This window comes from Protopterus annectens, chromosome 8.part0 (genome assembly GCF_019279795.1).
Source record: "Protopterus annectens isolate FY-2018-M chromosome 8.part0, PAN1.0, whole genome shotgun sequence".
In the NCBI taxonomy this organism is placed as follows: Eukaryota; Metazoa; Chordata; order Ceratodontiformes; family Protopteridae; genus Protopterus; species Protopterus annectens.
The window spans coordinates 1118009988-1118024245 of record NC_056741.1 but is presented as its reverse complement, the minus strand read 5'-3'; the positions used below and the strand labels follow the sequence as shown (position 1 = coordinate 1118024245).

The following is a 14258-nucleotide window of genomic DNA, read 5'->3' as shown; positions in this document are numbered from 1 at the left end:
TGTCTCGACCTTTGGCACCATGGTCGGAAGACCAAAAGGTTGTGATGATGGGGGTTACCAGTTTTAAGGGAGAGGCTATTGTTGGTGCCGAGAGGGTCTGTGGTACCATGGAAGGGGTCGATACCATAGGAATACTAGTGGTTGTCAGTTCCGTAATCAAGGACGGCACAGTGGATGGAGTTTTAAGACTCCTGTGCTGAGGTAGGTGTTGAAGACATTTTGGCATGTTTCAGTTTCGGTTCCGTATGAACCTGGGCCTTAGTGGTTTTTGATTCCTGGGACTGAGGAGGCGATGGCACTGAATGGCTCCCCTTCTTCGTCGCTTTTTTAGGAGAAGTTGAGACTTCCACCTCAGATAAAGCCTCTGAGAAAGGGTTAAGAGACCCTTTACAATTAATTTGCTGTTGCGCTCAACTAAGGTGCGGGCACTAAAGCCCTTACAGAGCTCGCACGGAGGTTGACCCTTCAAATGTGATACTCCTAGGTAATAGACACAGGAGAGATGCCCATCAGAGTTTGGCATTTTCCTGCCACATTTATCTCACTGCTTAAAACCAGTAGTGCCCTTCTTGTCAGCCATTATGAATGATCCAGTTGACAATTAAACAGTACTTAAAGAAATATATTTTCACGACTAGGTAAACACACGCACGCAGAAAAGGAAGGATTTTTTTTTTTTTTTGATTTACCAACAATGGTAAGTAGAAAGTATACCCAAAGGGTAAAGGGAAGTGGAAAGAGAATACCAATGATGGTAATTACATTACCGAAAGATAAGGGGAAGTGAGGGGCCTGTACCAACGATGGTACAAAGAAATACCAACAAGGTAAAAAGGAAGGACAAATTCACTCACACAGGAAGGGAACTATCAGCAACTCTAATCGATTAAGATATAGGAGGATTATAGAAGATTATAAGGGTAAATTGCAAAAATTAAGAGAAAAATAAAACACTTGGCTTGAGAGCTGGCCTGACACGTCTTGAAACTCTATGCGGCAAACGAGACCTGACAATATTAGGAGAGGGGCACTATGGTTAACCTTAGCTCAAGAGTTTTTGGCTAGCGCAAGCTCCTTATATCGGCAGAGTAGGTTCAGAGGACGGAACCAAAACCCACCCATCATGAATGAATGAAGATTAATAACAGACTAAAAGGTTAACGACTTCTCAGATCCATGAGAACAACTCAAAATAATTAAAGGACTGTGCAAAGGAAAATAGAGCACATTTACACCATCTACAGGCTAGTTTCCCCTAGTCATAGACTCCCTGGACTTTCACTAACAGCACTGAACATGTGAAGGATTGAGGAAAACATTTTGCTTTGTATAGCATCTATACTGTTTGGAGATACAGCAGTCTAAGCAGCAAACTCAACCTCTTATGCACTACCGCTACATTTGTGGATCTATACCTTTCTTCTACCACACAAGACGTGATTTGTGGCTCCCAATCTTCTGCAGTATGTCTCCATAAAAGTACAGCTGTATGGTCTACTTACCCCAACAGCAGATGCACAAATAAATTACTGTTGAAGTAGGCCCTACAAAATAGAAAGTACCTTGCAAAGGACAACATATGTCAAGCAACTCTACAAAGCTTCAGATTCCTTCCTCATGCCATGCACTTTATGCCAACCCTTAGCACAAGAGGACATGCTAGTATAAGAGGGATGTACAGAAATCCCACAACTCGCATCTTTCTTGCCCAAAACAGGGAAGCAGAAGCCTAAAGCTCTGAGTCAAGTCATGTCAAAAAGAGTAAGCAGGAGGAGGATACCCCAACCTAGTTAAAGAAGGGATGGGAGGAGGGTGCTAATACTGCAACAGTGACCCATCTGAACATCTACAGTTATGGTAAGTAAACTATACAACTGTACAATGCTCTTCATTACTGTAGTACCCATTACAACATGGGATGATTGCCAAAGTTCAAAAAAGAAAGGGCAGGTAAAGAACAAGAGTCCAGGATTCTCTGAAGGGCAACCCTGGCATAGCCTGCGCTGGCTCTAGAAACTGAATCCAATTTGCTTGATAAGTTATGAACAAACAAAAAAGGCCCAAATGCTGCAGGCAGCTCTGGTGGAATGAAACATAACACTGAGGCAGATTTTTGTCACAAACAGAAGAGTAGACCAAATAGTCACAGACAGAAGAGTAGACCAAATAGAATGGGAAAGCTAGCTACAGATAGTTTATTTAGATACTGGCAACCCTTTTTCTTAACATCATTAAGACACAAAAAATGTAGTCGATTTTCTGAAATCTTCAGCTATGTCCAGTATAAGTTGCCTATGAATATCCAGGCTGTGAAGAATTATTCCAGCTTTATTCTGAGCATCAGGATAGAAAACAGGAAGTGGCATATACTACTTTAGGCACAAAAGAAGGTTTGGTTCTCAGACACATCATATCTTAATGAAAGACCAAAAAAGGCTGAAAAGAAAAGAGCCTGTAAATTAAGAATTATGCCTAGCAGAGTGGTAAGAACTATGAAACAGGGCAGTTTTCCAAGTAAAATACTTTACAGAAGAGCTGACTGCAGGTTCAAAAGGTGGTAGAGCAAGTTTCTTTTTTCCTAACAAATTCAAATCCTAAGAATTAGCCATCTTTTTTTTTACTGTTCTGATATGCAGCCCCTCCCCTTTCAAAAATTGACTGAAATTGAGACAAAAAGGTAAGAGAGGGAAGCTGGTGACATTCAAGCTGAAATAGCTGAGAGGAGTCCCTTTATAAAAGCATATACAAGGCCAGAACTTTGTAACTAGCACAGGGTCTGGAGAAAAAGGGATGCCCCCACTTGAAAGGGTCCCTGTCCTCTGAAATAACACCATAGAGACTATCTTCCATGTGGTTAAATAGTATTTTCTAGCAGCAGGAGTCAGGCCTCCTTTAACACCTGTTGCATGTCCTCAGGAAAATGGGTACTTTAAAGATAAAGGGCCTTTCATTCATACAACTAAACTGAGATTCTGAATGCTGGGAAAATCAGATATCCCTTGCCTTGTGTGACCAAGTCCACTCTATGAGGAAGCTTTTGGTAATTACCTTTGGCCAGCTGCATTAGAAGGGAGAACAAGTGCTATCTGGGCAAAATGGAGTTAATAGTATTACTTTGGCAACTACTTTCTGACCTTTTCACGAATTCTGGTTATCAGAGGAAGGGAAGGTGGGGGAGGGGTCATAAAGAAATATCCACATCCAGTGGACTGGAAAAGGATTCATCTTCCAGGCATCTATGCAAGGTGTCCTGGAGCAGAGGAGTTTTAGATGTCTGTTAATTGGAGACAAACAGATTTATCAATGGTAGCTCCCACTGGTGGACTTTTTCTAAGGAGACCATCCTTGTACAGCACCCATTCATTAGCGTCTTGTCCCGGATCAGCTCAAACAGTCTGCTTCTGTGTTCTGCTCTGATGAGATGCAACAACTAAAAGGATCCCTGGAGTCCCTAGCTGATACAGGGCTTTCAGAACAGTTATGAGCACCATCACCTTCAGAATAATATATTTTGGTATTGTGGTTCCCAGACTCCCTGCACATTTACACCCCGAGAAACAACACCCCAGGTGAAGTCCAAAGCATCTGTGGCCACTGTCAGAATGGACTGGCTGGAGAAAGGAAGCCTTGGGTTTCAAAGGACTTTTTGGCCAACCAAAGAAGTTCTTTCTTCACAAAACTGAGAACTGGACAGGAAAGTAGATGACTGTGTCAGATCCAAAATTATCTGTGATGCCACTGAATTACTTTCATGCACTAACTGACAAACTGTGTACTCTGGCCACAGATACAAGGTAAGAGAAGAACTTTAGGATTCTTACAAAATTCTCTTGCAGTTGTAGTCTGAAAAGAAAGGCTGGTGATGACCTTGCTTATTTTTCTGGAAGGAAATTTGTCAAGAGAGAGGTGTCCAAAAGGCATCCCAAGAATACTAATCTATGGTTTGCAAGAAGGGATGTTTTTAAACATTTTTATTAAATTATCACTTAAGACGTAGGCCCACACATTAATAGAAAACAGCCATATCAACATTTTTTCATTTATATACCTTACATGCAGATTTTCTTTACAGCAACTCTTTAGAAGATTACATAAATCACTCAATTTTTACCCTCCCTCAACCTTCAACACACATTCTGAAACTCATGTATTGCTTCCACAACTTTCATTTATGTCTATATAATTTGTTCTTTCCTTTTTCTAACAGTCCCATTCCAATTCATCTCTTACAATATCAAAAACTTCAAATATAGTTGGTTTAGATTTTGATTTCTATTTGCTAGCAATTACTTTTTTTGGTAGTCAACGAAATTAAACTGAAGGCCTTACCTTGACTAGGCAACTCAGACCCTGTGTCCCAGCTCAAAAGAATCATTTCCTTAGTTACAGCCATTTGCTCCACAAATATTTCTGACAATATTGTGCAGGAAATTTTTATAACCTGCCAACTCATTACACTCCAATAAAACATGTTGCCAGTTACCTCTCTTCTCCATCACACCTCCAACATTTGCTATCAACGTGAGGAAAAATTCTTTCAAAGTCTGCTTAGGGTATAAAAATACCTATGCAAACACAAGAAAAAATCCTGAAACTTATGCACTTTTTTGCATACTTGATAGCCATACATACGTCCTCCCATTGTTCCTTGTAATTTGCTTTTCCAGTCTCTGATTCGTACATTTCGCATGAAATATTTTATATGCACTAATAATTATCCCCTTTTTCAAAGCAGCTTCTGTTCAAGATTCAAGTGAAAACTATGAGAGCAAATCTTTCACACAGGCCTCCCTTTATCTCTTTCTCTCTCTCTGATATCAATCCCTGGTAAGGAAAGCAGTCTCTAAATGCAGTCTAAACTTCTCCTTGACCTCATCATATTTTCTGGAATTCATAAATTCCAATCCCTTGGATCAACTTATCCACACCCCCACTATGGGCAGCAATATCCTAGACCTGGTCATTACCAACAAGGGCGACCAGTGTTCCACACCAGAGGTCAATTCCTCATTGGTCAAATCTGACCACAAGCTAATCACCCTAGACATCCACATCCCGACCCCATTAAGGAAACCACTGTAAAAAATTTCTCCAAAGCCAACTTCACGCTACTTAAATTAAGACAGAAGTGGCAAACTTCACGACACCCATGCAGACGGACAACACAGGTATGACTGCTGAATCCTACACAAATGCACTTTATAAGCACTTGCACGACTGCATGGATCGTGCTATCCCTAACAGAACCAAGATGCTATCCTCCAAAAAAAGGAAGCCGATCTATGGTCACCTGCCATAAACAAACTCTACAACAGAAGAAAGAAACTGTTGCTAAAAAGAGTAAAATCCCATGACTGGAGGAACTCCCTAGTCAGCCTCAGTAAGAAGCTGAGATCCTCATAAAATCCTCCAAAGCTAGTTACGAAAAAAAAAAAAAAAAAAAAATCAAATCGCCACTGATTCTAAAGACAACCACAAAGCATTCTATAGCTATGTTAAGAATCCTCAAGATATGCTCTGAGTTACAGCACAATGGCACTAAATATACAGAACCAACCAATACTGCCAATATCCTGGCAGATAGGTTCAGTGCTAACTTTACCCCCCTCTCACCCCCTAAAGGGTCCATCTCTATCCCAGGAGAATGCAAAGTTCTTTAGTCACGGCTGCACAGGTTAAAACCACACTCTCCAAAGCCAAGAACACAGCATCCATGGGACCTGACAACATCCCAGGTTGCATTCTACATGAACTGCAGAATGAACTGGCACCCCACCTAAACACCATGTTCAATCATAGCCTCACCTCAGACTTTGTGCCCACTGAATGGTGCACAGCAACGGTTATCCACTCCACAAAGAGGGAGCCACCACGGACCCCGGAAACTACCACCCCATTAGCCTAACAAGCCTGGTCTGCAAGGCCATGGAACGTATCATCATGGATCTTATACACAAAGACATTGGTAATCTCCAAACTCTGGACCCCACCCAGTTCAGGTCTGTAAAAGGCAGATCATGTCTCCTAAACCTGATAGACTTCTTTGAAGCAGTCACCAAAGCCATAGACGAGGGTAAGATGGTTCACACAGCCTAACTGCACCTCGCCAAGGCTTTTGACACCATCCCCCACTCTGGAATTATAGGTAAACTCACTAAACTAGGTATAAATCCCTATATCACAAGATGGGTTGCCAACTGGCTCACTGACAGAACCCACACTGTGAAAGTAGCAGACTCTAAATCCGACTTCCGACCAGTGAGAAGTGGAGTACCACAGGGTTCAGTCCTGGGTCCTCTCCTGTTTGGTATCTATTTTCTGAAGTACAGACTAACACAGAAGGTCTTTGGCTAAAAGTTCGCAGATGACTGCAAACTAGGAGCCATAATCGAAACTCCTAACAATGTGGGCATCCTACAAAAGGGCCTCACTGAGACAGATGCCTGGTGTCAAAGCCATGGCCTCAAGCTCAATGCCAAAAAGTGCATTGTCATTCCCTTTGGTAAAAACTCTGTACCCATGAACTACCACATAGGCGGTAATCTACTTAATACTGAAAGTGTGATAAGAGACCTTGGGACACAGGTGGACAGCAGTCTCTCCTTTGATAATCACATCGCCACAGTAGTCAGGAAATCCTTCTATGTGGCACACCTCATCACAAAAGGTTTCGCATCCAGGAAAAAAGAGGTCATTGTTCCCCTCTACTCGTCACTCAGACCCATTATAGAGTACAACGTCCCTTTTTGTATGTACCTCACAAGACATCTACAACTGGAAAGGCCGCAGAAATACCTTACAAAGTGGATTACCGACCTCAAATAGATGTCTTACGCAGACAGTCTCAAAAAGCTCCAGCTTTCCTCAGTCGCATATCGCCTACTCAGAGGTGATCTCTGCCTAACATATAAAGCTATGTCAAACCCAGTGTTGGACATGCTCCACTTAAAGAAATCCCAATCCCTCTGAGCTACACGCTCTGGGGACCTAAACCTTATCACTACAATAAACAGAACATGCTAGAGGGATAGATTCCTGTCACAGAGACTTCCCATACTCTGGAACAAACAACCCATCTATATAGCAAACAAAGCTCCTCATTAGCACTCTTCAAGAAAAATCTTGATGACTGGATGGGAAATAGGAAATTCACCCTGGGGATCACCTCTGCGGCTCTGCTCGACAGGGGCACAGGAAAATAATTTTCTTGGGTGGCAAAAGCCAGGGTACCTTTTTGGTTAGGCTTATATAGGCCCTAGGGCCAATAGCCTAGTACCTACCTATGAACCTTTCCCTCTCTAGCTACTTGCTCTCAATAACATGGTTCCTTCTTCCAGTTTTCTTCAGTAAATTCCAGCCTCCTCTTGCTTATTTTCTGTAATCTTACTTACTGTCATCCCTAATGGCCAAATTTTCTTTTCTCCATTCCTGTGTTGGTTTGGTTCTTATACTTTCTGCAACTGCATTAATATATTCTGTCTTGCTATTCTCCTCATAGATCTGCATGCAAAATCTCACTCACTCCTTATTCCTTGAACTCCCTTTACATTGATTCTCTGTACATATTTTTACAAAGCATCACAAGCTTGATTCATTTTCTAGGTCTACATCAGGCTTTAGTAGGCCCATTCTCCAGGGGTTCCTGCACCTTTCTCCTTCCATCTTCGAAATGTAATAAGATATGGTAATCTACCCATATAGCTTAAGCTACTGCAGCAGTGATCAATACAATGAACTTGGGACAGTTGTGTATGAAGTTTTATCATAGCAGTAGATGTTCAAATGATCACTGCTGCAGTAGCCCAATCACTTCCTCCAACTTTGTTTTCTGATTATGCTAGGGTGTGTGCAAATGTATACATATTTACTCCTATTTTATGTCCTCTTAGGAGTCAACCTCTCTTACTCAGTAGCATGAAAGGTCTGAAGGGCTTGGCACTCAAACCTGTATTTGACAATTCAGCTCAAGCTGCCCAAACACTTGAGCACTGTTACATCCTTGGCAGGATGGTGCATCTGCGGTGGCGGTGCTGCGGTAGCGTTGTCGCCTCACAGTAAGATGTTGTCCCGTTCGATTCTCAGCTAGAGCGTCTTCTGTGTACAGACATGCGTGAATGGGCTTACCTTCGTTGATGGTTGTGCGTCAGAGCTGGCAACTCGGCACGTAAAAATCTACTGCCAATCATTAGCAGACCGGAGCTCTGCTGTGGCGACCTCTAACCGGGAAAAGCCGAAAGACACAACATCCTTGGCAGGATAGAACCCATATATTTAAGGCTATTGCAGCAATGATCAATATGGACATTTGCTTCTTTTAACTCCAGAAACAGCATGTGATGCAGGGCAGGAAGGAAGAGAAGTGCTTGGTCTGAAAGATGAGGAGGAATCCTCAGGAAAGGAGGAATTTCCTCCCACTGCCATATGTACCCTAGCTGGATCAGTTTCAGAACCCATTTGTCTGAAACAATCTGTTGTTAAAGAGACAGGGAAATACAAACCTTCTGGAATGGGTAAGGGACTGCCACAGCAGCAGAGGGGACAAGGTCCCTTAAAAAGTCATTCTGCCATATTTGACTATCCTTTGTTCTTGAGGGATCCAGCTTTCTTTCTGGTACCTCACTACAACTGCTTTTTAAACATCTGCTTATCAAAATTTTGTTGAGATTGTTTATTTTATTTTTTGCTAAAATGGGACAAGACAGCAGAAAATCCCCTGAAAAAATTAGAAGGCGGAAAAATCTGACAGATTCCCTAAATCAGATAACCTTCTGTATCATACTTTTTGATAACCTCTGCAGCAGAGGATATAAAATTAATCTCTATCCAAAAGATGATTCAAAATTAAATTTTTGAGTTCTTCTGGGAAGTTCTGAGAATGCAGTCAGGCAAACCACTCAAAACAGTACCAGTGACAACACCCCTGGAAGGAGCATCTACAAAGCAGTCGAACACACTTCAAACAATGAGTAGTGCCCTGAAATCAGAATAAACAAGACTATACAAAGCAGATTTTTCCTCACACGAGAAAATCCAGCTAAAACATGCCTCATACTTTCACAATTTGTTAGTATAAACTTTAACACAGGACCCCAACAATTCAGAATTCTAAAAAAAATTGCAGAAACATGCATTTCTTTCCAAAACGTAACATCTTTATTATCCTTATCAAAAGGAGAAGTATGAAAATTAAAATGCTTAGCAATAGCTGGATTAGCTAAAGCTACAGCTGCTGGGTTAGGTCTGAGATTAATGCATAAAGAATTGAAGATTTGGAACTTAATATTATCTACCTGCATTCTTAGTGGCTGCAGGTTGACTGCCAGAGAAACCAAAGGCTATGACAAACATCCTCCAATTCTGACAGCATAGGGTGTGTGTGTGTGTGTGTGTGTGTGTGTGTGGGGGGGGGTTCAGTCTTCTCTCACTGAAAACACTGGCACATTCTGGAAATAGTCTCCGAGTAAGATAATCCCTAGCAAGGAGATTCAGATACCATGCTCTCCTCAGAATCTGAATCAGAAACCTGAGAAACACCTGCATCTGTCTCTTCACATTCACCAACATATTCCACATCTTGAACCTCTTCAAGGAAAGATGAATCCCTTTTCCTTTTACCAGAAACCACTTTAGACAAAGGGTCATATAGCATGCATAATACCCTGAGCAAAGTTCAATGAATTACTCCTACAGAGTAACTGACACAGGTAAAATTAAATGCTCAGTTTGCTGTCTCTTTTTAACAGGAACATTGTGGCAAACAGACCTAGTAATGTCAGCTCAGCAACACCTTCTCCAGGGATGGGCACAACGTTCTGGCTAAGAAAGAGCACACTTCCCTGTCCCCCCTCACATGACTAACAAAAGTGGTTCTTCCTTGCCCACTAAGGGGACCCCAACAGCCACACAGGACATGGTTAACCCCTAGTGGCTGCATGGACACAATCAGTGGGATCCAAGGAAAAAGATGAGTAGTCTGAGGAACCATCAATGGCTACAACAGAATCCCCCACTTGTGTCTCTGGAAAATTACCGGTCTCCTATGATAACAAAAGGTGCATAGTTAACATTTACTTTTTATGCTGTTAAGAAGGTCCAAATGAGAGGCGCTTGTTTACTGAGGAAAGCTTACCAGCAACAGTCAGTAACAAAAAAAAAAAAAAAAAAAAAAAAAAAAAAAAAAAAAAATAGCAGCAAAAAGTCACCCCCCCCAAAAAAAAAACAAATGGTAAAAAGCACTTTCATACAGTTCTCCAGCCTCAAAGTGTAAAATAGTTTCTCCACAGAAAATGTAGCAGTCAATAAAATATATTTTCCATAGCTTTAAAGTAGTTGTTTTTCAAAAAACTCAGTATAAATAGCTAAAATGTAATGTGGAAGCCGTCCCCAATGGAAATTACCAAACCAGCAATGTAACAGCATTAGCCAACCGTCGATCCTTCAAAGCTCGTAGAGGACTGCTCTTATGGCAGGAAGTCTCTGAAGGGCTTGGCACCCAAACCACTCTTTTTAGACAGCACATCTCAAGCTAACAGTTTGGGAACATGGAAGGTGCCCTGAAGCTTTGGAAGCTGGATGGTTAACCCATATAGCTTAGGATACTGCAGCAGTGATCAATATGATGAACATCTCTTTAATGTAAACATTCAACAGTTAATAGACTCTTACTTAAACTGGTCTAGCTGACCAGTTATTTTTTGAGGTAACAGTCGAAGTTGTTGTAAAAATTCCAAATACAGGCTATAGCCCCCCATCACCCCCATAAAGAGAGATGGGGGCAAACAAGACATGCTTATGAACATACATGCACATATCCATCCACACACAGTCTCTGCATTAAGAATGTGACTCATTATATGAGCTAATTTGCTAGTGCTCTGCCATTCTTAGTCAAATACACATCACTCAAAGCTCAGGTGCCTTAGCATTTCAGTGAATATCCCTCTTATGGTATTGTGTCTACCCAAACATAGATTGGGAGCATTACTCTAGCTCCAACACCCTTGCCCAAAGGTTCCTAGAATTCATAAACTCAAATGCTATGGAACAACTTGTTACCACTCCCACAAGAGGGGAAAACATACTGGACCTGATCATCACCAACATGGGGACTCTATGCTCCAGACCAGAAGTGTATCCCTCACTGGTAAGATCAGACCATAAACTGATCTCACTGGATATTCACATCCCGACCCCACCCCCTGCCCAGAAAACCACAGTGAAAAACTTCTCTAAAGCAAATTTCACACTCCTCAAAACCGAGGTGGAATCCTTCAAAGCCCCCAGGCCTGTGGAAAATACGGCCCAGACCGCAGAATCCTTTATAAATGCATTCTATGAACACCTTCAGGAATGCATGGATCATGCAATCCCAAATAAAACCAAGACCCAATCCTCCAAAGGCAGACAACCTGTCTGGTGGACCCCAGCCATAAACAAACTATACAATAGTAGGAGGAAGCTACTACATGATAGAGCAAAATCCAAAAAGGGAAGGCATCTCTGATCAGTATTAGCAAAAACTAAGGGCACTCATAAAATCGTCAAAGGCCAGCTTCGAGAGAAAAATTGCACAGGACACTAAGGATAATCACAAGGCTTTCTTTAGTTATGTTAGGAACCTGGGAGGGAATTCCCAGATATGCTCTGAATTAGTCCAAAATGACAAAAAATACACTGATCCCACAGACATTGCCAACATCCTAGCTGACAGGTTCAGCGCAAACTCCCCCCCCTTCCCACCAAAAGGGCAAGTATCTATCCCAGCAGAGTGCTGCCCCCCTGACATCTCAGATGCTCAGGTGGGAGCCACCCTCTCCAAAGCAAAAAAACACAGCATCAATGGAACCAGACGGTGTCCCAGGCTGCATCCTACATGAACTCCAAGAACAGCTAAACCCAAACATAAAACTACTGTTCAATCTCAGCCTTACTACAGGATATGTACCCAAAGAGTGGCGTACAGCAACAGTGGTCCCTCTCCACAAAGGTGGTGCCTCAATGGACCCTGGAAACTATCGCCCCATAAGCCTGACTAGCTTGGTCTGCAAAGCTATGGAAAGGATCATCATGGACCTCATAAATAAAGATATTGGGGACCTACAGACACTGGATCCTACCCAGTTCGGCTTTGTTAAGGGCAGACCCTGCCTCTTAAACCTGGTTGACTTCTTTGAAATAGTCACCAAGGCCACTGACGAAGGGAAGGTGGTCCACACAGCCTATATGGACCTCGCGAAAGCCTTCAATACAATACCCCACTCGGGCATTATAGATAAGCTCACCAGCTTAAATATAAACCCCTATGTCACTAGATGGGTTGCAAACTGGCTCAAGGACAGAACCCACATGGTTAGAATTGCTGGAGCCATGTCAGACTCCAAACCAGTTACAAGTGGTGTCCCACAAGGCTCAGTCCTGGGACCTCTCTTGTTTGGTATATATTTCTCGGAGGTACAGGCCAACACGGAAGGACTGTGGCTGACCAAGTTCGCAGATGACTGCAAACTGGGCGCCATAATCGACTCTCCAGCCGACACAAGCATCCTCCAAAAGGGCCTCATAGAAACAGACAACTGGTGCCAGAGCCATGGCCTCAAGCTAAACGCCAAAAAGTGTACAGTCATCCCCTTTGGCAAAAACAAAGTGCCCACAAATTACCACATAGGTGGTAATCCATTAAGTACAGAAGAAGTAATTAGGGACCTGGGGACCCAAGTTGATAGCAATCTCTCATTTGACAACTACGTGGCCAAAGTGGTTAGAAAAACATTTTATACAGCCAACCTAATCATGAAGGGATTCACATCTAGATTAGGGGAGGTCATCGTGCCTCTTTACTCATCCCTCATCAGGCCCATAATCGAGTACAATGCCCCTTTTGGGATGAACCTTACCAAACACCTGCAGCAACTGGAAAGACCCCAAAAGTACCTCACCAAGAGGATCAAAGGGCTCAAACAGATGCCATATGCTGCCCGGTTAAAGAAACTCCAGCTCTACTCAGTGGCATACCGCCTGCTCAGAGGTGACCTGTGCCTGACATACAAGGCCATGTCCAACCCGGAATTAAGGGACATGCTGCACCTCAAAAAAATCCAAACCCCATCGAGCTACACGCTCCACAGACTTGAACCTCAGCACTGAAATAAATAGGACATGCTGGAGGGACAGATTCATAACACAGAGGCTCCCATCACTATGGAATAAAATCCCAGTCCAGGTTAGGCAGAGTCCCTCATTAATTCTCTTCAAGAGGAGTCTTGATGAGTGGATGGGAGATCATAGGTTTACCCCGGGTATCACTTCTGTGTCACTGTTAGACAGAGGCACAGTATACTAACCTCGAAAAAGGGCATAGAAAAATTAATTTAAAATGGGTGGTGAAAGCCAAACATACTCTGGCTAGGCTTATAAATGCCCTAGGGCAGATAGCCTAGTATGAACCTATGAACCTATGAACCTTTTAGTCCTTTATATTTCATGCATTTGTTTTTTTTTTTTTTCTTTTGAAAAATGTTAGGTATAAAAAAAAATAATGTTGGCATATCATTTCATAAATAAAGCTTAATTGCTGTGTCTGCACTAAATGTTAAGTTAAACCGCAGTTTTCAAATATTAGCTCTTCAGCTGAAATACAAGACTCAAAGGAAAGCACAGCACTACACATAATATAAATAGCTGCTTGTTTCTGAGTTTGTCATTCAGCTCTCACAGATTGTCAGACTCCATGGCAAAAAAAAAAAAAAATGTAAAATCTCATCTCCATACCACTGCAACACAGTGCCTTCTATCCACAGAATGAATGTTCCGCATTGCTTTTAGATGTTACAATCGCCCATGTGTCCTGAAAAAACACTATGCAGCAAGTTCTCATAACTCTGCCAAATAAAAGACTACTGCTTCCAATGTATTTTACAAGGAATCTAAAACTATCACCTCTCTAGGGAACAAAAATCTCTCTTCAGCGTATCTACTGTCGTGCCAAATACTTTTTGCCTCCCATCACCCAACACAAAAACAAATTTGGTTCCAGCTGGAGTTTTAGTGGCATAATCATGTCCAACATCGGGGACGTGGGCTATTAACACATTAGCAGGCAAAGGGAAACAAGTGACAAATTGTGATTTGGAATTTTATGGCAGTTACTTAAGAAAAAAAAACTGGGTACTTTCCAGCAAATACCAAACAGCCGAGCTGTATATGCACAACAAATGAACAACCATGCTAGGCTGGTATACACTATGCTTACAAATAAACTG

General features: G+C 42.1%; 1 protein-coding gene across 1 annotated transcript in view; it reads right to left on the bottom strand.

The window, feature by feature from the left end:
• Positions 1 to 14258, bottom strand: part of ATP8B2 (ATPase phospholipid transporting 8B2) — a gene marked incomplete in the record, with an annotated part of 2601455 nt that overhangs the window by 1763343 nt on the left and 823854 nt on the right.